The sequence below is a fragment of the Mchenga conophoros genome, linkage group LG8 (genome assembly GCF_057382185.1).
Source record: "Mchenga conophoros isolate Kocher_MC1m ecotype Shallow Benthic linkage group LG8, M_conophoros_male_GT1.1, whole genome shotgun sequence".
In the NCBI taxonomy this organism is placed as follows: domain Eukaryota; kingdom Metazoa; phylum Chordata; class Actinopteri; order Cichliformes; family Cichlidae; genus Mchenga; species Mchenga conophoros.
The window spans coordinates 5,526,075-5,550,119 of NC_140533.1; positions in this window are offsets into that span (position 1 = coordinate 5,526,075).

Here is a 24,045-nt window from a genome sequence, read left to right on the forward strand (position 1 = left end):
GCTTCTAGTAAGAGCCAATATGTAGGGTGCCAACAGCTAAAAAGGAGGAAATAGTAGCTTGTAATTTCTCCTGATATACTCTCCTGAAATATTTTCCCCTTCATTAGTTCCTTTACAACCTCTTCTAACCTCTCACCATAAACTGTGTTTCATAGTCTGAAATTGATGTCCACAAAGAATTCTTTAAAAAAGCCAAAAGGAAGTCCACTCATTTAAATCAAGTCTTTCTTCGTGTCCAGCTTCACATCATACTCACTATAAGCAATTTCCTTTGTCTTTGCCACCTCCCTCTTTGCTGTACACCTAGCCTCCTAATAGTAGTTCACCATTACTATCCCATGTTTTCCTAGCTAACCTGTTTGTGTTCTTTCCTCTGTCAGGAGGATATACCAAACACTGACAGTTCCCCTCAGCAGCTGTACTTTCCCAGTGATCTGGTAACACTTCCCTATCAACCCAGAACCTGTCTCACCTCCAACTCTGTGCAACATTCTTCCTTCTTCAGCTTCCACTCTTTAATCCTTGCCTTTGCCTACACCTACACCTCCAACCTACAGGTTAGCATTCAGCTCACCATTCTCTCCTTGACACCATTCTTTAAGACAGCTGTGGAGGACTCCTTAGTGCAGCAGCCCCCAACCTTTTTTGCGCCACGGACTGGTTTATTTCTGACAATATTTTCACAGACCGGCCTTGTCGCGGATAAATACAATAAATTAAAACCAGTGCTTGTACCAAGAAAAAAGGAGATTTATTCATAACACATGGGAAAAGACCCAGGGAAACCAAGTTAACGATAAAAACCCTGAAAACCATGAATTTCACACCCGAACCTCAACTCTCGTGGCCCAGTACCAAACCGCTCCGGTCCATGGCCCGGGGGTTGGGGACCGCTGCCTTAGTACACGCTGGATTCCTTAGTGGCAGCTGAGAATTGTTTACAGCCTACTTGTGTATTGTTGCTGTCCATTTCCATCCCTTCATAGCCACAATGCAGCAGTCTTCTATGGCTGCTTCCAACAGGATAATGTCCCAAACTCAGATCATCTCAAACTGTTTTCTTGAACATTACAGTGGGTTCAGTGTATTCAAACAACCTCCACAGTCACAATAGTGCACTTTTGGGATGTGGTGGGACCATAGATTCACATCATTGGTGTGTAGTGGACAGATCTGCAGCATCTGTGTTACCAGAATCTCTGAATGTTTCCAGCACCTTGTTGAACCTATGCAACAAATAATTAAGGTAGTTCTAAAAGCAAAGGGGGTCCACTACAGTATTAGCAGACATGTGCATGTGTTTTGTTTTGTTTTTTAAATTTTTCGAGTTTTGTTTCAGCTGGAGGACGTTTGTGGGGTTTTCATAGAACAAACATGATCTGCTTGCAGTAATCAAAGTTTTCAAAATGGCTGTAAGCTTCTTTACTAGCTTACAGTATGGTCTTTGCATATGACCAAGTGAGCTGTTTTAAATGTGAAATTCTATGTGGAATTTGAAATACCAACAGACGCAAGTATTTTCATGCAACATAAAATATTAATGGATATTTTTTTAAACGTTATCATAGTTTAGCACTCAAAATTTGGATTTATCTGGACAGCGAGCATTTTACAACAATTACAAAACTGTATTCCTTCGACTATCATGCTGGGTTAAGGTTAGCAGTTTGTGGCTGTAGCGCAGGAGGCAGAGTAGGTCATCTATGTTGTATGTTTTTTATCCTGTTTCCCATTTCTCTCCCCAACAAGTCATGGCAGATGGCCCCGCCCCTCCCTGAGCCTGGTTCTGTAGGAGGTTTCAGAATCAGAATCAGAATCAGAATACTTTATTAATCCCGAGGAAAATTAGGGTTACAGCAGGCAGCACGCTAATGGCGCATGCGCACTTACAAAGGAACCTTCTGACCAACTTTACACAAACATCACATTGGGGAGACATGTCAGAAAGGTAGGCTGATAGGAAAAAACAACGAAAATACACTACATGAGGTAAGAGGAGGAGAAAAAAAAACTCCACTCAGACTGAGCTCCTACTGGGAGAACAGTTTGATAACAGAAAAAACACCTCAGCACAAAAAGCACATGACTATCAATACACCATAGAAACACAAGACAAGCAACAGGGGCGGGTAAAGGGTAAGAGAGCCGGTGTAGACAGCGCATCCGGTCCTGCAGCATGTCTGCGCTGGTCCAGTTGACTCCAATCTTCCCCGGTAGGGCACAAGATTCGAAGGCGTTTGGAAAGGGAGGGGGGATCAGTGTGTGCATATCAGTGTAAGTGTATGTGTGTGCGTGTCCATAGTTTAGCTGAGACAGTGTCCTTCGGCCTATCAGGCTAAGTAAACAGTCCTCCAGCCAATCCAGGTGTCCTTGCATGGGACGGGAAGAGTAGCCGTAACACAGGCCTGTTAAAAGGGAGTTTTTCCTTCCCACTGTCACCAAAGCACTTGCTCATAGGGGGTCATATGATTTTTGGGTTTTTCTCTGTATGTATTATTGTAGGACGACCTACCTTACAATATAAAGTGCCTTGAGGCGACTGTTTTCGTGATTTGGGGCTATATAAATAAAATTTAACGGAATTGAAAATCTACTTATCGGAGGATTGTTGGTTCAATCCCTGGCTCCCCCTAGTCTGCATGCCAAATATCCTTGGGCAAACTATTAACCCCAAGTTGCTCTCTGATGCATCCATCAGAGTGTGAATGCTAGTTAGTAAGCACTTAAAATCATAGAAGAAAGTGCTGCTTGTGAATGGGTGAATGTTATGTTGTGGCAGGGATTTGTCCACCAGGGGGCAACAGTTGTTGGAGAGTTTTCAGGGTGTGTGGCGCATGCCCCGGTTCTCTTAATAAAGAAGTAACTGTGAGTTAAACATGGTCTCCGTGGTTCCTTAGTCATAGGATATTAGAGTGAATGTGGCATGTTGTGTTAAGCGCTTTGAGCACTCCAGGAGAATAGAAAAGCGCTTTATAAGAATCAGGTTGTGTTGTGAATAAGGCACAGCGGGACAACAGGTTGTAATTATGAGCCATTTATTTACATTGACTGCAGCTCCAAAGATGCCAGCCGCACATCACATCACACCACAACACAATCACCAACCCCTGAGTCCCCATGTTTTAACAGGCGGGCGCCAACCACACCTCACCACACACCCCCATCGGGAGCCATCCGACTGAACCTACTACACCCCAACCGGCTTTCAACCCGACGACAGGGCCGTGCCTCTTCCGGAGGTCAGCCACACTTCCAGCAGCGGCGATGCTGGTCCAGAGGCCGGCCACCTGGCAAGTCGGTGTTCTGACCCTGCAGGCACGGTCGTGAGCCCCTGCGGGCGGCTGGGCCGCCATCTGTTGTTCCGGAGCAGTTTGCGCGCTGACCTCGGACCCAGATCGACCTCCATCTCCCCACACGGCTGTTCCTCCTCCTCCTCCGGCAGGCACGGATCCTCACACGCCTCGTCCACCATCTCCAGCTGCCGAGGTACCCCACGTGGCTCCTCCACCGCTTCCCCACCATCAGGATATACCGGCAGGGGTGGCGGCCTGCTCCCACTAGGTGGCTGCCATCTCGGCCATCCTCTGGGCCAGCTCCTCCCTCTGTCTCGGTTGTAGTCCCGCAGTGCCGCGTCCAGGGTTTCGGCACCACTGTGGTGTTAATAAGGCACCACAGGTTGAAATTATGAGCGGGCGTGATTGCGGATGCCATGCAGGTGCATCCGCACGGCATCCGCCAACCACGCCTCACCACACAGTCCATTTACCATATTGTCACCATTCCTACAACTATTCCTTTGAATAATCCAATGACTTATTTTGGAAGCTACAACTGTGTTCATTTTTAGCCTATACACTTTTAAACTAATAATATTAGAACTATAAAACTGATAATCACCCAACATTTAAAAAGCCTGACTGTGGCCCCTAAGTTGAAGTCTACTGGTGTACTTTTACAGCACCAAGTGAAATGAATTAAAATTTGTGCATGTGAAGTGATAAAGGAAACGAATATGACTGAGGTGGATACTGATCCCACTGGCGCAAAGCTGATGGAGACTGACACCTGCTCTGATGATTCTGGAGCAGATGGACCTTAGCGAGTCAGACGACCCCTCATATCTCCTTGGAAATAAAAAGAAGGCATTTCTGAGCTCGTGCAGCTAGCCTTAAAGCTTGATCTTACTCAAGAATGTCAAAGTAAATGGAAACTAAACTCCAAAAGTCCAAGTTTAAAGTTAGCTCATTCATCCTTTTGTGCACCTTGAGACAATATGTTGGTGTATTTGTTGTGAATTGTTGTGTAGCCTGCAAATATATAGGGTTTTTAAATATTATTATTATTATCTCAGATTTCTCTTGCTTTACTGTTTGTGGACATGGTATGTTTAGATGAAAGCTCATATGTGACAGTATGAATATATGCCTCCTACTGTATTAATTTAATGAAACGTTAAGAGAAATACTCCCTGTCAAAGTTGACAGCCTGTTTAACACAGTGCTTATGTTCTGCTGACAACCCTCACAGCACCCTTGCAGCATAATGCAGTGCTGATGATCTCAGCCTGCTTGAGCATGAGAGAAAGGAACTTTTACATTTCAGCATTTCTCACGTCACTGGATAGAAACATCAGCAAACTGGAGGCACACGGGAGTTTTTAAACTAATCTTGATTGACCTCAAAGAAAAGCTGCATATTTGTCCTCCTTCCCAAGGAGGATAAATGTTTCTCTGCCAAAGTGCGGGTCATTAAAATGTAGCAGGGCAGCTGCATTTGCAGATTTGAACTTGAGGAGTTACTGGGGGAATGGAGCTTTGCCAGACTCTTACTGATAACAGATATTACCACTGAACCTCAAATTAACCTCCTTCAGCTTCACCTTTAGCTAATCGCAGAGTTATACACAAGCCCAGGAGTAAAAAGCACCTGGTTGCTCTGGTCTGAGGGGGCGATTTTTGTGTTTCCCCTGAGAATGTTTTCAGACCGGTTTAATCTTTTCCTTTCAGTTACACAACAGCACAGAAGCGAGCAGGTGGGGGATGTAGCAGTTTATTTTTTATCTTTGTGATAACACTACATTTAACTGCTGTAATAATGACACAAGAGTTACACCACAAGCCATTATGCAGACAGAAGATATAGTTACAGAGTATGAAACAGAGGTTTTCTATTACAGCAGCGTTGGCAGGCATCAGGAGCGCTGTCAAAATATACGGTGTGTCTTTATACAGCACCAAAATGCAATATTGCTACAGGTTTGCCCACAAATGATACAAAAGGTTATCCCAAGTGATGTAATCAGCGCAGCAATAACTAATGATGTTTGTTGCACTGCTAAGCATAATTCATTAGAGCTAAAATAAAAATTGCCTCACGCTAATCCACCTCTGTCCCTGAGGATAATGAAAGAGCTGCGCTAAAAAGCAAACTAGCCAGTACTCACAACCTAATTAATCCACAGTGTATGAGCCCTTAATAATTCATAACATGAGAAATAGTCTTCACTGGAACTGTCTGCTTTTCCCCCTTCTCGTAAAAGTCTTATCTTTAATGTCTTGTGGGAAATGAACATTGGCTCATTAATATTAAATACAAGGTTCTAACCACATATACAGGGTTAATCTCCCAGCTCAGTTTTGCCGAGGGGAAAATGTGCTGAGTGAACACCGACACCATTTCCCTGATTACGTCACACAGCTGTCTGGTTCTGTCTTATGGCAAGAATAAAAAGGTAAGGACAGCATGTAATTCAGTCAAGGTACACTGGCCAATCTGAATGCCGTACTTTCCCTGTAGACAGGTGTCATTTTTAATTTGACAAACCTGGTACAAATCCATAGAAGTCACTTTAAATAATTAATGGTGCTAGTAGTTGCTTCTACTGCAGTAGTACAAATCAGGGACACTGAGGTGAGTTAGAAAACTAAAGTTAAAAACACTGTTAGTAACTTTGTTTCCAACTGCAGCACAAACTTTGATGTTCTGCTGTTATGCAGATACATTTAATAGGATTTGGTTTGTTGAGACAAATGGCTTGTTGTGTTAATTTTCCAGTCAGGCATCAGTAAAAAGGCACAGTAGTAAGAACCATACAGTGTACAAATGTCAAACAAAACAACAAAACTCCACACATTTCAGTTGTGCTTCACATATATCACTATTTATTTAAGACTGTTTACATTACACCTGACTTTTGAGTCACATCCAGCACTCACCTTGTTATTGAAATTATCTCTGGCTTGAGCTACGTTAGGAGCCAAAAGTAGCTTGTGGCTCAGGAAGGAAATAACGAACATGGAAAAACAGCAGCACAAACACATAAGGTGGACAAAGGGAATACAGACAGGATAAGAGTCGGAATAGTAAGACGATTATAACACAGTGGGTACTAACAATTTAACGCAACATCACAAAAATGTATGTTATGGTTTCTCAGTCTATGTAAATTTGCACAATTTACCATTCACAAACTCACAAATAAGACACAAAATCTATTCTGTAATAAATTTAACCAAACTACTTAATATTTTTATAACTTTCTATCTGTGTACACATAATTATCCAGCTGCCTGTGTACAGTTTTTCCTTTGTTGTTTTATCAGGGTTCTTGTAATTAATACAATGTTACAAAAAACAAAACAAAACTGAAAACTGCTATGAGAACACATAAAGTTCTGGAAGAATCGAGTTTATTCCTGTTGCTCTGGTTGTATTTAAGGTATTTAAATTAATTAAATGAATTTTTACATTCCTGTTAAAAGGGAGTTTTTCCTTCCCGCTGTCACCAAAGCACTTGCTCATAGAGGGTTTTTTCTCTGTATGTATTATTGTAGGGTCTACCTTACAACATAAAGCACCTTGAGGCCACTGTTGTTGTGATTTGGCGCTGTATTAATAAAATTTTATTGAATTGTCTGGTTTAAGCTCAGGCAGCACGGTGGCACGGTGGTTAGCACTGTTGCTGCATAGCAAGATGGTCCTCAGTTCAAGAACACCATCATCAGGCCGTCTTTCTGTGTGGAGATTGCATGTTCTCCCCGTGTTTGCGTGGGTTCTCCCCAGGTACTCGACAGTCCAAAGACATGCAGCTAGTGGGGGTAGGTTAACTGATTTATCTAAATTGCCCATAGGTGTGAATGGTTGTCTGTGTCTCTATGTGTTAGCCCTGCGACAGACTGGCGACCTGTCTGGGGTGTACCCCACCTCTCGCCCTATAACAGCTGGGATAGGCTCCAGACCCCTACCCCCCGCAACCCTGAAAAGGATAAACCGAAGCAAATGGATGGACAGTATCCAAGTCCCCCCTTAGTAAATATTCAGAAACGTTTGGAAGCAAAGCAGCAGTTGTCTGTCCACAAGGAGTGCATCCTGAAGGCTTTGAATGGACTGATTCTTAGTGCTTTTCTACTCTCACGGAGTAGAAAAGCACTCTATACAATATGCCACATTCACCCATTCACACAAACACTGCTTACTAACTCCCATTCACACTCATTCATACTCTGATGGATGCATCAGAGAGCAACTTGGGGTTAATATCTTGCCCAAGGATATTTGGGGGGAGCGACAGCCACCCAAATGAACAATTTTGAAACTGAAACATCTGCAACTTTGCACTCTAGTCAGACTAGTTTCATCTTACTATACAATGACACACAAGAACAGTTAAAAGATATGTACATCTACTCATGTGGTTTTGTTTAGAGGGGGGGGGGGGGGGGGGGGGGGAGTGTTTTACAATCTGAACTTCACGGTTGATCCTGAGTTTCTTTTTCCCCTGAGTAGTTTTTCATCTGTTTGTGATTCCAGAAATGAAAACTTCAAGAATTCAAGATTTTATAGCCTGTGTAAATGATGCAGGGAGCATCGACACTACATCTGATGAAATGGGAGTTGAAATAAGATTTGTGTTTATGTGTAGAATTTCATGCTGATGAATAGGAACATGTACACAGATGGGTTTAAGGCAAGTCAATATGAAAGAAAAATGTGTATTTACATTCACACAGTTTAAACTGCATAAAGATTTAAAGATGGACTTTTTTGCAAGTGACTATCTTTGTCCTCCTTATTCACCAGCTTCAAAAAAATGAATGCATTTCATCATCCCTTATTTCCTTCTCAAGTTTTTAATATTCTTGATTGGGGCTGTGCTTCACATCCAGCAGCATTAGTGAAAGCTTTCATGTGAACTGTGCTCAGTGAAATATGAGGATCTGAAGGGCACTTCGGTGCCTTACATTCATCTTGTCCTAGAGTGGACTGTTGCTGTCTTATACTATGTGTGTACATTTGTGTTTGTGTCAACAGAATGCAAGCATACATTTATAATTATGTACATGCTTTAATTATAGTGTGTATGACTGAGCTGCTGAAATAGTTCTGTCATGTGTTAAGCATTAATACACGTGTGATGGAAAGCCTTCAAAGGATATTAACATAAATACTCTTAAATACTCAAAGTTTTGGTGGATAAACCCAATGCACAATATCTGCCCAGCACAATGTAGCTAGTAATGGTAAGTGTAGTAGAGCATTTAACAGCTAAACATGTTTGGGGAGAGTAAACCTGCATTTGTGAAAGAACCAGATTAACCATGAAAACACTCCCAGATAGAAAAACTAACTGAAACTACAAATCCCAAATTTTATTTTCTTAAGACCCAAAGAACATTGTTAAAAAACCAAAAACACAGTTAGAATTAAAAAGCCAGCCTCACTACGTTTTCTGTTCTGCTGCATATCCTTTTTGTAAAGTGTCCTTAAACAAACATTATTCTCTTCTTTCCATCAGCCCTCAGAAGTTGAAAGCTAAGGGGCACAGAGTCCATGAATTCCAACTAAGACAAAACAAAAGCAGTAAGATGATTAAAATGTCTGCTTATACTAAGCTCCGTGTTCGCAAAGAAAAACTAAAAGATACCTTAAATCATCGGGCTAAATTTAAAAAGGAAGCAGCGTACATATTTCATGGCCTGAATGGCTTTTACACCATGACTTGCATTTTAAGATTTCAAGCCTTCATAAAAATTTTAAATTACACATTTTAAAACTATTACTATATTAAAAGCTTCATCATCACAGGAGCTATTTAATTAGTGTGTGTTTATGCATCTTTTTTTAAACTTACAACAAAAAGAAACTGTCTAAGATGGATCTGGCTGTGCGTTCATCTTCCTGGAGGATCTGTATAATCAGTGTAAGAGTCTGGCTCATCCACAGATCAGTTTGGAGAGCGGCCATCCCTGCAGAATGACAATGAGGTAGTGACAAGGAGCCACAGCTGGATGTGACAGAGAGAGATGAATGAGGCCAGAGAGGGAGAGATCAAACCCCTTCAGCACACCTGCTCGCACCTGTTCAGCACTTTCACTGATCCTCCTCCAGAAGGACAGAGCACAAAGACACGGACAGGAGGAGAAGTAAAGGTAACATACGGGGATTGTTTTGTTATACTGACACACTGATGAAACAAAGCGGAAAAAATTAGAAAGAGCCACAGTTTCCTTGAAGCACTATGACCAGTTGCATGTTATGTATTTTATAACTGGCTGTTCAATGTGTCATGCATGACACAGAAGTCCATACTCTCCTAGTAGCTGCCATAGTGGTCAGTCACCTCAAGACACTTTATATTGTATGGTAGACCCTACAATAATATAAAGAGAGAAAAACCTAACAATCATATGACCCCCTATGAGCAAGCACTGTGGCGACAGTGGGAAGGAAAAACTCCCTTTTAACAGGAAGAAACCTCCGGCAGAACCAGGCTCAGGGAGGGGCGGGGCCATCTGCCTCGAGTGGTTGGGGTGAGAGAAGTAAGACAGGATAAAGACATGCAGTGGAAGAGAGACAGAGATTAATAAAAAGTATAATTCAGTGCAGAGAGGTCTATTAACACATCGACTATTAACACAGGAATGTCACTGAAAACTGAAATTCAGCAGTGTTAGTGACAGACAACACAAAGAAGGTGGGCACAAGTTGATATTTGTCAGTTTTGAGGCAAGTGAGCGAAGTGGATGCCAGTTGGGGTTAAAAACAATAATCAAGGGATTTATTTAAGTTAATATTGTTTATATTACACCTAATGTGATTTTTAAAATCCCTGATTAAAATTTGGTTTACAAATAAATAATGACGTCTCTCCCATTTGTAAGGTTCCGACCAGCAACTACTTTTCCGCTCATTTTGCTGTCACAGTTCTCTCTTAGAAGATTTCTTAGATCTTTTAGAAGCAAATCAGACTCTCCATACATCATCATCAGCCATGCAGATGATTGGCAAATAATATTCTCCAGCCACTTCAAGTTATCAGAACTACATTGAGACAGTAGGAGACAGTGTGGGAGAAAAACAAAATGTAGTTAGCTACTCTGAATCACTGCCAAGAGGAGCAATACATGCACCCTGAACGTCTGCCAAGTTTTCACTCCTAAATATCTTTAACCTTGAAAAACACACATGACCCATAATCAAATGACTGCTTTGAAAGTAGAAACTTTTGGTTAAGGCTCCAAAAATGTTGCTAATCTATAACAGTTATGACTTATGGTCAAAACCCTGCACTGACACAACATTGTCAGAAACCTACGCTCATCACACCTTTACTACAAACCACAATTTCTTTAAATTTCTGAGAATTAAAATGTGACAATGATACCAGTCTCACACAGTGACTGGTCTAACTTGCGACAACCTCATGACTTGGCACACCACACATAAAGAAGCACGACAATACACTACAGTATATGACTGATTAGCAATGGCAGTAGACATTCCAGAATTACCACAAAATGCATGTTCTTGTGTGTTCTTGAACTAAAACAAATATGACCCTGATGACAGTCAAAGACAGAAACCCATAGGTCATGTAAAAAAGTTGCTTTGTATAATACCAGTGTTGCTGGAGCTTTGACCTCTTTAGACCCTTGTTCTTCTCCATGCACCTCGGAAGTTCAGTTCAGCTTAATTCAGTTTTATTTATATGGTGCCAAAGCACAACAGCAGTTGCCTCAAGGTGCAAGTAAGTAGGTGAAGTTGTTCCAGAAATCTCCTATGACTTTGTTCTCCCCATAATTCATTCTGTACATAAGACTATGTACAAGCCTGACTATATAAGGTTCTTACACACAGGAAAAGGTGTATATCCGGTGCAGTTAAGATGGCGCCGGTGAGGTTGGCTGCCATCACGACTGCTCCGACCACTTTTTCTTTGTCTTTGTTTTTTAAGTTAGTTTTCAGCGTTTCTAAATCGGCAAAATCATCACCATTGGGTACATTAGGTATGACAGTGACACTCTTGTTTCTATTGGTATACAATGTACTCACAATTCGAAGTTTTTAACTCCGGATCCGAGCTGGCCGAGTGAGATCTCGAGGGAGAACAAAGGGAAGCGGCGGCGGCCTAGAGGGAAGCGAGCCGGCGTCAGGAACAGGCTGAGAGCTCGTGCACACCGCACACCTCTGCCTAGCATCCTGCTCGCCAACGTCCAGTCACTGGAGAACAAGCTTGACGACCTCAGGGCCAGGATAAAGTTCCAGAGAGACATTCGGGACTGCAATCTCCTCTGCTTCACCGAGACATGGCTGAACCCAGCGGTGCCGGACCACGCCATCCAGCCGGCCGAGTTCTTCTCGGTTCACCGCATGGACAGGACACGGGACTCGGGGAAGTCAAGGGGAGGCGGTGTGTGTTTAATGGTGAACAACAACTGGTGCAACAGTGCGAACGTTGTTCCTCTCACACGCTCCTGCACACCAAATCTGGAACTACTGTCCATCATGTGTCGTCCTTTTTATCTACCTCGGGAATTTACATCGGTCATTGTAAGTGCCGTTTATATTCCACCACAAGCGGACACGGTCACCGCCTTATGCGAGCTGCATGAGGCACTCACACAGCACCAGACACAACACCGGGAAGCTGCGCTTATTGTGACGGGGGACTTTAATAGCGCCAACCTCAAACGCGCAGCGCCGAACTTTTATCAACACATCACCTGCCCCACCAGGGGTGAAAGGACACTGGACCACTGCTACACTACGGTCGAGGACGGCTACAAGGCACAATCCTGCCCCCCGTTTGGCAAATCTGATCACGCCGCCATCTTCCTCATGCCAAAATACAAACAAAGGCTGAAACAGGAAGTTCCGGTTCAGAGGAAGGTCGCGCGCTGGACGGATCAATCGGTGGCCGCGTTACAGGACGCACTCGATGACGCAGACTGGGGCATGTTCAGAAACAGCTCCGACGATGACGTCAACGTGTTTACGGAAGCGGTTGTGGGATTCATCGGGAAACTAGCGGATGATACCGTGGAGACAAAGACTATCACAACGTTTCCCAACCAGAAGCCGTGGGTGGATAAAACCATCCGCGACGCTCTGAGATCCCGCACCGCTGCCTACAACACGGGACTCATGACGGGGGACATGGACCCGTACAAAGCCGCGTCATATAATGGTGAAAGAGGCGAAGCAGCGCTACGGGAGGAAACTAGAGTCACAACTCCAACAGAGTGACTCTAGGAGCCTGTGGCGGGGACTAAGGACAATAACGGACTATAAAGCACCAACGACCGGTATGACGAACGCGGCCGTGACTTTGGCAGACGAGCTGAACACTTTCTATGCTCGCTTCGAGGCTGCAGCTAAGGTCTCCAACAATGCTAGTGTTAGCGGCGCTAACGGCTGCAGACAGGAAGATACTGCCAGCACCGGAAACGTGCTCGTCATCTCCGAGCATGAAGTAAGGAGAGCCTTCAAGAGAGTGAACACCAGGAAAGCAGCAGGACCAGACGGCATCCCAGGTCGTATCCTAAGAGACTGCGCATACCAGCTAGCTCCTGTGTTCACTGAGATATTCAACATCTCTTTATCTCAGTCGGTGATCCCCACATGCTTCAAAGAGTCCATCATTGTTCCTGTCCCGAAGAAACCCCACCCTGCTTCTCTCAATGACTATCGCCCTGTAGCCCTCACCTCAGTAGTGATGAAGTGCTTTGAACGCCTGGTCAGAGACTTCATCATTTCTTCACTACCAGACACACTGGACCCACTACAGTTCGCTTACCATCCAAATCGTTCCACAGACGATGCCATCTCTCATCTCCTCCACACATCACTCACTCACTTGGACACTAGAAGGGGGAATTATGTTAAAATGCTCTTCATAGACTACAGCTCTGCATTTAACACCATAATTCCCTCCACACTCACCACCAAGCTGGAGCATCTGGGACTCAGCTCATCTATGTGTCTGTGGATCTCCAACTTCCTAACTGGCAGACCACAGGCAGTAAGGATGGGCGGACATGTCTCAGCCTCCACCACTCTCAGCACTGGAGCCCCCCAGGGGTGTGTTCTGAGCCCCCTGCTGTACTCTTTGTACACATATGACTGTGTGGCCACTACCAGCTCCACCACCATCATCAAGTTTGCTGACGACACCGTCGTGGTGGGCCTGATCTCTGATAACAACGAGACGGCCTACCTGAAGGAGATTAGGAATCTGGAGAACTGGTGCCAGAGGAACAACCTCCTTCTAAACGTCAGTAAGACAAAGGAGCTGATAGTGGACTTCAGCACTAAGCAGGAGAGGAACTACCAGACCCCCGTCATCAACGAGTGCCCAGTGGAGAGAGTGGACAGCTTCAAATACCTCGGAGTTCACATCACGCAGGACCTGTCATGGTCCTGTCACATCAACACCGTGGTGAAAAAGGCCCGACAGCGTCTCTACCACCTCAGACGCTTGAGAGACTTCCAACTGCCCTCCAAGGTGCTCAGGAACTTTTACTCGTGCACCATAGAGAGCATCCTGGCGGGAAACATCTTAACCTGGTTCGGGAACAGCACCATGCAGGACAGACGAGCTCTACAGAGGGTTGTGCGGTCAGCTGAGCGCACCATCCGCTCCGAGCTCCCTGACCTGCACTCAATCTACAGCAGGCGGTGCTGGACCAAGGCCAGGAAGATCGTGAAGGACCTCAGCCATCCCAACAACAGACTGTTCTCTCTGCTGAGGTCAGGAAAGCGATTCCGCTCCCTGAAGACCAACACAGAGAGACTGAGGAGGAGCTTCTTCCCGCAGGCGATACAGTCTCTCAATCACACCACCACACAGTACTGACCCACACATATGGTTCTTACACACACACTGGACTTTCTGGACATTGTTTTTGCACAACACTGGTCACTATATTCTTCATTTCCAGTTAATACTTGTACAGCTGCTGTTATTGTGTATATATTTATTTATATTTAGATTTCTTCATACATTCTATATTGTGTATTTTGTTGTACAGTTATTTTATTTTCAACTTTAATTTATATATTTTATCTTATTCTTCCCAGTTAAATTTACCCTTCATTCTAATTTGTGTTGTACAGTTATTTCATTTTTAACCTTAATTTATATTTTATTCCTTCCTAGTTAAATTTACCCTTTTTAATTTTTCATATTTATTTCCTATCTTATTCATAGCCTTTTCCTTTTTTGTTTTCTTTAGGTCACGAGCAGTTGTCCAAGCATTTCACTACATATCGTACTGTGTATGACTGTGTACGTGACAAATAAAATTTGAATTTGAATATCCTTGATGTCTCCTCAGAGATCCTTAGTCATCTCATTCTTACAGTTTTGTTGTTAGATGAACTTGTTTAGGTCATTTTTGTAAGTTACCCCTGCAACCTTACCTAAAATTCTTAACTTGTAATTATTGATATATATATAGTCGTGTGAAAAAAACATTTTCATAGCATGTCCATGGTTTGTCATCATACCAACCACAATGGCAAAGTTCAGGAATTATTGCAGTTTGAGAACGCTTTGGTGTGGCCTCTTGCAAGTCTCTAGTTCTATTCCTGTCACAGTCCTGGGTCCTGTGACCCGGTGTTTTGAGTTTCATTGTATTTAGTTTTTCATTGTTCACGTTTTGGTTCATTTAGTCATCGTTAGCTCCTAGGTTGCTCAGTTATAGTTCCTTGCTATTAGATCCTTTTGTGTCTTCACCCCAAGTGGTTTAGTCTTCTTTGTTGGTTCGTGTGTCTAACCTGTCATGTTTCATGTCTGCGTGGTTTATGTTATCAAGTTTGTGTCATCTTGTCATGCTTTTATGCGTTGGTATTATTAGTTAGGATTCAGTTGAGTTTCATTCTAGTTTCGTTTCTCCTATAACTTCTAATTTATAAGTCTCTCTTTGTGCTGTATGTTTCATTTCCTGTTCCTTTTTCTCTCTGTATGTTCTTCAATGTTCGTGCTTCTCGTCCGTCCACCGTGTTAACTCCACATCTTAGGCTACGTTCACACTGCAGGTCTTAATGCTCAATTCAGATTTTTTGATCAAATCTGATTTTTTTTTTTGTCTGGTTGTTCACGCTACAAATAAAATGTGACAGTAAACGCGCTCTAGTGTGAACAGTTCACAGCCGTCAAAGCGGCCCGCACGTGCAAAAGAAGATGTCACAGCTGGCTGACAGCTGGGTTTGTCGCCCAAAACACGGTCAAGCTCATCATAAAACGGGCAGGTGAATCGACCATGTCCACTTCGTTTGTTTATATCTTTAGCTTCTTTAAACTTGGCTCTGAGGCTCTTCACTTTCCTCTGACACTGTAGCCACGTTCGCCTGTGCCCTCGTTCAACCATTTCTTTGGCAATAGACTCGAACACAGCCCGGTTACAATACGACCCTTCAAGTTTAGCTTGAATAGAATTGTCTCCCCATATGCTAATCAAGTCCAAAACCTCAGTTTCTGTCCATTGACTCCGTCTCCAGTTTCTGCCGCCATGCTTTCTCATTTGTCTTCTCCGGCGCTGATAATTGGCGTCTGTCTTGTGTCAGTGACGTAAAAGACGGATTTAATGCGACATGACCATTCAAACAGCAGTCGCTTTCTAAAACATCAGATATGTATCGGATTCAGTACCACATACAAAGGTGACCCGGGTCGGATTTGAAAATATCCGATTTGTGCCGTCCAAACTGTCCTACCATGATCGGATGTGCGTCGCATAGGGTCAAAAAATGCGGATTCGATGCGCTTTTGCCTGCAGTGTGAACGTAGCCTAAGTCTGTCATGTGTTTCATGTTGTCAAGCCTGCGATGTCATGTCTACGTTTTTCAGTGTTTCCGGTTTTATTTTAAAAGTCTTGTTTCTATGTTCATTGTGCTTAGTATTACTTTTCACTTTGGTATCATATTGTCATTTGTGTCAGCTTGTGTTTCCACTTCCCCTGATCGTGTTTTCTTTCAGTCTTCTGTGCATTTTCCCTCCATGTCACGTCAGGTTAATGGATTTTCATAATACTGTTCAGGTCATGTTCATGCTCATGTTTTCACTTCATAGTTCCCTGCACGTACCTGTTCAGGATTATCCCAAAAGGTTGATTCTGTTCATCTGGACGTAGTGTTTTCAGTGGGAGAAGCGTTTCGTCACTCATCCAAGTGACTTCTTCAGTCTGCAGGTGTCCCCAACCTTATAAATAGTGCATTTGCACAATGACTGAAACTAGCACCACTGAATGAACAGTTGGCTGTGAGGTCAGTTCCTTGATCATTTATATGCACATTCTCATGACCGTTGATCAACAACTACAACAACTACTGATCAAAGACCATTTATCACAGTTACTTTTTTTCCAGTCTAGGTTCTAGTTTACACTCTCATGTTCACTTTGCTTTGTTTTTGCATTCTTGTTATCAGCCCTGATAAAGGCTCGCCCTTGGTTTAAAGCTCAGTGCAGTCTCCTCCCATGTTCTGCATTTGTGTCCATTCCTTTAATACACTGTGGTACCCCGCTGTGACAATTCCATACCCACCAAGCCAGACTGGAACACACTTGGTCTAAATGTTTCCATTCATTCATTGCACTATTTCTGCACACAAACAGGTAAACTAGTACTGCATGTGTTCCAGCCTTAAGCTGTGTGAAGGTGCAAAATTATCTTTGAAAACTGAAAACAAATCAAAGTCTGTCAAAGACTTCCAGAAACAGCTGATTAGAAATGGTGATTATTAAAAAGCTGAAATTGAATCTAATGTGTTTTGTTTTCTTAAAATGAAAACACTCACTCAGATCCCACAAAGAATTCAATTCGAGCTTTTCAGAAAAACAGAACATAAGTATATTTAAATATTAAAGAAATGACCATGCTCTGTCTGCTTCACCTGGATAGCTTGATTTCCTTCCATCTCCCCACAGTGCACAGTGTACAGTAAAATGAAAGCCATTTTCTTTATCATTCTCTATAATTCTCTGTTGAATTGAATTGATTGTCTTCACACGATAACAGCGTATAGGAAGCTATTACTAAGGAAGTAATAACAAATGGCTCTAGATAGCAGAAGCAACCCTCTTGACCTACTTCTAACCCACATGAACACTTGTCTTGTTTTGATGCTTTTTGATTGATGAAATATACAAAAGAAACATTATGAATGAGGGAATGCACGAAACAGTGAAGTGATGAAGTACCAGTGTTTGTCATGTCTGAGTGTGGGCAGGCAGGAAGAGAGGACCCAAAATGCAGGACTCACTGAGGCGGAAGTAATTCAAAACACACAGCTTTATTGCTGGTAAGAAGCAGAACAGAAAAACACTAACTAAACTGGAAGAACGGAATGAGTAGGCAGGAAGGCTGGCTGGCAAACGGAGCACACGGAGGAAGCGAGGGTAAACAGACCTTAACGATGCGACACCGAGTAGGGGAAGACACAGACACTAAATACAAGAGGTGAACGGAGCAAAGAGGAAACAGCTGGGAGACACGGCTGACGTTGATTACACTGACGAGACAGGGAGAGCACAAAGCTGAACGCACTGACAAAGGGCACAGACCTACAAAATAAAACAGGAAGCACACGCCAGACAGAGACAGACTCGTAAACAGGCATAATGACGTCATGGACAAACAGAGGGACATACGGGCAGAGAAGACTAAGCACAGGCAACCTAAACCAAACATAAGGGCAAGATAACAAAACCTAAACCAGAAATAATCATCATCAACATCATCATCAGATAACTAAAGAATCTGAATATAATTGTAATCAAAACAGTATCACCAGAGAATAACTAATCCATAATGCAAAATAAACCAAAACATAAGAAACTCAAAATACTGGGTCGACCCGACCCAGGACCGTGACAGTGTCATTGGGGGGGAATAAAAAAGCCTGCATCAAAGCACATAAACATATTGATTAGACCAGCTGAACTACAGTAAAATATATATGGCAGAGATACTTCTTGCCGTGACAGCTGTGCCGTCCTCTTAGTTTTTATTAATCCCTTTTCCCTACTCATCTGGTTCTTTTTTTCCATCCTGAAGCCCATTCTCTATTCTGATCAATTTTGCCAGTATCACGCAGTAAACCGCATGTCTAATTAAGGCATTGTGCCCATGGAATCTTCTTTTCAGTAAGTGCCCCAGTGCTCCTGAGCTTAAGCGCCATATCTAGGTCAGAACAGCACTGAACCCTGGGGTACAGTGCACTGTATAGTTTCAGTGAGTGTGAGCATCTTTCTGATCATACTGTGATCCGCCGTATCTTTCCGCCTCTTTATCTCAGCCTCTTCACACCACGGTCGAAAGACGTACGCTGTAATGTGCTCTGGTGTTAAATGCCACACAGGGCAATTATCTACAAAGCAGCAGTGTGTGAGCGATGTGTTAAACGAAGCAATGGGGCTCACTCAGCGCCTTGGAAACAAGCTACAGGCTCCCAGTAATGTGTGTTTGCTCATATGTTAAGACCTGTAATGAACTCAGTTGAAAACCGTTAAACTAACTACACCATCACACTATTTTATTTAAGCATTATGAGTTTCTTGTAGTCTCCCTCCTCCACCAGCTACCTCCACCCTTGGGACCAGGTGTGAAGAGTGGTAAATTGAAAGGTCCCAGGCAATCAAGCAGGAGCCCCAGTCAGCTCAGTCAGCTGGGGAATTCACTGTGGGGCAGGATGAAGAAGCAGCCAGCCTTACTAATATAACTCAGCCTGCCAAGCCTGTACTGTAACAAAATGGGATTGGCTATGCCTTCCACAGCAACCGCCGAGCTGCTGCCCGCCCTGTGTTGCAGGTGTCCGTCAAAAGCAGTTTGACTGGCCATTTGTCTCTGCCAAGTTCTTTGCATGAATTTGAGAGAAAGCCAAGTTCTTAACTTTATAGCATCAACCAGGTCACCAGCAAACCAGCTTGGGTTTTGGGGTTGGCCACATGCTAATTAGGCAAACCTTCAGAATATTTCAGACATATTTCTAGTCAGATTTTGACATTACAGACTTAGTGTTAAAATCATTTTCAAAACATTCAGTTGAAAAGAGTGGGATGTTAAGTGAACCAAAACCTTGACTCTAGATGGATCAAAAGTGACATGTTGGATGTAAAGAGCATACCACCGTGTCAGTCTTACTCATCATTTCAGTGATAGATTAGTGTCGGGGAGCTTACTGGAGAAAACATTGGAGAAAAAATTCACATTTTTCTTTGCTCTCTCTTTGACTTCTTTTAGCCCCATACGAGTGCTAATGCAGAGGTTTTTTAGTGGTGACAGATATGATTGAGGAGAATACTGGTTGGGAGGTTAGGGGGTGTTCTCGTGCATGTGTATGTGTGGGTGTTTGTGCATCTGTGTTTATAACTCTTCCAGCTTTCCACTGCAGTTGAAAGAGAGTGTTTTGACTGACATGTGACCCGACGCAGGCAGTTCTAGCTAATAGCTGCCAGGCTTTAACTCCACCAAATAAATAAATACGGTAAATAAGATTGTTAAATAAATCTAATAGTCTTAAATGTTAAACTTTGGTTCATTCATCAGTCTGAACTGTGCGGCTGAGGTTGCTGAAGTGCAAACTTCCACAAACGCAACAAAGAGACGAATGGAGAGAGCTGCTGGTGCCACAATAAATCCTGATAGGCTTCCATACAGTGGAAAAATAATAGACGCTCTAGTCAATAAGATGTATTTACAAAACCTTAATGAAGAGCATTTTAGAGCCACATATATGCTGCTTCAAGACTCTGACAAATCCACTGCATGGCAGGCTGACTTTACCCAGTTATGTTTGCTATACTGTGATTGGACAAACACTGTTTAGGCAAGGTCAATTCCCAGTTTAATTTATTACGAAGCTGTAGGTAAACAGCTAAAGGATCAGTGCACTCGCTGTATCGAAACGCCTTTCTCGACTCACTGAGCTTTCACCTCATAGTCAGCAGAGCCTGATTGCTTTCTTGCTGTTGTGTAGACCAGATAATCTCAGCCAGCCCTCGCCACTCCCACCAGACTGATGGAAAAATCTGTTCATCGGGTTCTCTAAATGTTTTCATTATTCATCAGGCTGATCCTTTTTCTTTTTGTTGCATGAAAATGAACTTCACCTCATCTATATTTATGTTGTAGTCTAAAGCAGTTACAAAACAGCACCTTTTATGTACAACTATTTATTACTGAGTAAAAATTGTGAATGACATCAAAAACTTGAAATTTTGCTTTTTATTTCGTTTTACTATTATTGTCATTGTGAAAACTTGATCGACAGCAAAGAGTTTTCCTTGTTTTATTGAGAAAAATAGATAATCCTACAACGGTGGCCGTTGTAGGATAAATAATTCTGGCCTCTAGTTTAACTGGAGGAGGATGTAAAACTTCCAGAACAAGTCAATGAGTCCATGAAGCTCACCTGTGTCTAATGACAGCAAACTTGGGGTGATTGTTGAGGACATCCTGAATGTTTCTGTGAGTAAGTGCAACTGTTTTTGCTGCTGTTACCCAACAGATAAACTAAACTCGGATACTTGAATAAACTCTCAAACTATCTGAGACTGTAATCAAACTGTTATCAGAGGAAAGGTGTAACTTTAAGATCCTTAACTCTAACATTAGCTGGCCTGTTGTCAATGTTAGCTTATAACCAGCTTTTGTTATGGTGTGGCCTGCTTGTTGTCAAGTGTCCACAGCTGGGAGAGTTTTATCTGTAATCTGCATTAAGCGGCAATGTTTGTCTTGGCCACTGTATCTGGCACCCAGTCCAGTGTATTTTTAATTAATTGATTCTAAGTCTGTGAGAATGCATCAACTTGATGGAGAATGTACTTATACACTAATAAATGCATATATGTGAGTGCAATGTTTTTTTTTATTATTATTAAATAAGCTCAAAAATTACTTATTGTGTCTTTAAATATGGCTTGAGGTTCCATAGTTATGTCTGTGGATCTGTATGTTGTCAATGAAAGTGGAAAGTCACTGTGAGTTCACTGTGAATGCACAAGGGACTGAAGCATCAGTGTAACTCAAAAAATAAATGTGAAATGTATTACTTTGGCAAAGTCCAAATGTTTAAACATCTCATAAACTCCCCGTGCAAAGGTAAGCCCCATGTTGCACTGGATGTGACAATAGGGGCTTACAAGGACAAATCTACATTTTGACATTTAACGAGTGTGTTGGGATAAATTACAAATTTTTCAAACCTGAGTAATATCAAATCATGACTGTGCATTATAATCATTTCAGCACTGTTTTTAATAGACTTCATTTACATGGGTAGTCTCGCTGTCTAACATGTTTGGGGTTTATACAAAATATGAAATCATGTATATTAGATGAATGCCCTGAAAAATTACCCATCCGTCCATTTTTTTCCGACTATCCTCGACCATCGTTGATGCAGCAGGCTAAACAAGGACGCCCAGACTTCCCTCTCCCCTGCCACCTCCTCCAGCTTATCCAGGGGGACACTGAGGTGAGTAGCACCAGGTGGCGGTCAAGGGTGAAGGCCTCTGCAGTTCAATCCCCAGCCACCGAGGCTGAAAGACGATTCTAAGAAAAAGTCTCATATTTTATAATGAATTAAAAATACACACAAAAATGTGCATATCACATCATTGGCCAACAAGCCCGTTACTGTGTGTCGACTCTGTTACTGTAGAAAACAGTAACAGTAACATGCAGTAATAGTAGTAACAGTAACAGTTTATACTGTAAATAATGGCAACAGGGTGGATATGTTATGCTTTAACATACTCATGATTTCCCTGCAAAGAAAAACATATAGAGAAAAAAAATAGTACTTATAGTGTTGAATATTATGAATAAGTCTATCCAACAATAACAGTAACGAAAGGCCATTTTTTAATAACTTATATTAGCAACTGAACTTTAACTAAGATGACTGGGGACATGGTAGTTGCAAAAAAATTTGTAAATAATTGTAGATACATATAATTGTTTTCTATGAGTGTGTGTCTGTCAAAAATAATAAAACCAAGTCTTTCAGCTACCTTAACGTCTCCTGGGACTTTTACACAAATCAACTTTCTCTCTTTCCTGCAGTCAGCAGTCCGAGGTGGAGGGCGAGGTGAGGCTCCAACCTCTGTCATTACCCACAGTGATACCAGCACCCTTCCCACATCTGTGCAGACGGTGTCATCTGACACGGACCCTCGGTTCATTACGTAACTATTGTCATTCAGAGCTGCGCGTCCTTGACTGACACACTAACGCCTAATCCCTCTAATTTGATCTGTTTTTCTCTTTTCACTCAAACAGTCTTATCAGAGACCTGTCCTGCAGGGATGGATCTCAGGCCATTTCTGCACTGCGACATGCCTGATATGAAGCAGCGCTTCATTAACCCAGAAGATTTCCAACCTGATATGAACTCCCAGCCTGTCTGACAGATGAGACGCAGGGCAAAGCTGGACACAGTGTCAGCTTTGTTGTGTACTATGAAAATTAAGATGGACTGATGTGGGTTTTTCAGGTCAGATAAGAGTCTTCACATTTCATCATTTTCCAGCTATCAGCTGAGTCTCCCCAGGCGATTTCATTCTTGTTAGCAGCGAAAATATCTTCACAAACCAGATGACTTTGTAAGATGATCACACTGGGAGAAACATTTCACTCAGCATTATTAAATTCTCAAAGTGAACACAACAACATTTCTTTCTGTGTTATCTAGTTAACCATGTTTCGTAGATACACAAGAGCAACACTTCATCTGTTGTATTTTCAGACAAGATACATTTGTCTGCGTCTCAAAACCGCATCATTATAAATGGCATGTTTGGGCTCTAATGCACACTTCAGGATGTTCCAGTTTAGGGGGACCAGACAATGAAGAAAGAAAATCGAATTTCTTGATTATACAGTGTACCCTTTCTTGTTCCTTGGCTTCTTATTCGTGACACCAAACTCCCCCTCCATTGTTGTTTGAGCAGACTAAACATGTGAGATAAGACAAAATAATTTGCACTTGAAACAAAGACTGGCCAGATGTTTCCCCCTGCTTTTTGCATGGGTGATGGGTCTAATTTAATGCTAACACTTTTGTAGTGTTGTATAAGTAGAATTATGATTTTTAAATTGGGTAAAACGAGTAAAAACATAATCATCACACTGCAAAACAGTTGTTTAATACAAAATAATACAAAATATTGGGGCTCTGCTGACTCATAGGAGTGCACATGAGCCTGAAAATCATTTCTGCATACAACTTCTCCACTTATTGACATCTGAGTAAATCCTCTTGAGGTTTTTCTCGAGATTTCAGTATGAAGAAGCTGATCACCATCAGGCTTCATACAGCAACATTAGCAGGCATTCTATGAGTTGCATTCGCATGGTCCTCTCCTGAATTTGGATGGGGAGTTTGGAGATACAATCAATGCCCTGAGCTATTTGTTGTGTTCGCTGAACCTTTTCTGGATAGTTGTTGCTGTGTGGGAGCGGGCATTAGCGCTTAAAACAAAGCCTGGCCAGATCTTTCACCCTGGAGAGGGAAAATTCCTGGAAAAGCCACTGTGGGAATGACACTGTAAAGAAAGGGTGTTCTTTGCTTTCAGAATATGTAAAGAGCCATTCATACGGCATCAAAAACTAGAAGCTACCGAGAAGTTTGCTTTCCCCCGAAACACACAGTTAGTGTTGGGCAGGGTCAACTTCTTAACAGTCTTTAAATCCCTGAAGAGCCAACAAGGGTTAGATTTTGGTCTGGGTTAGTTAGACTTTTTTTCCTGTTTTTGTCCAGTT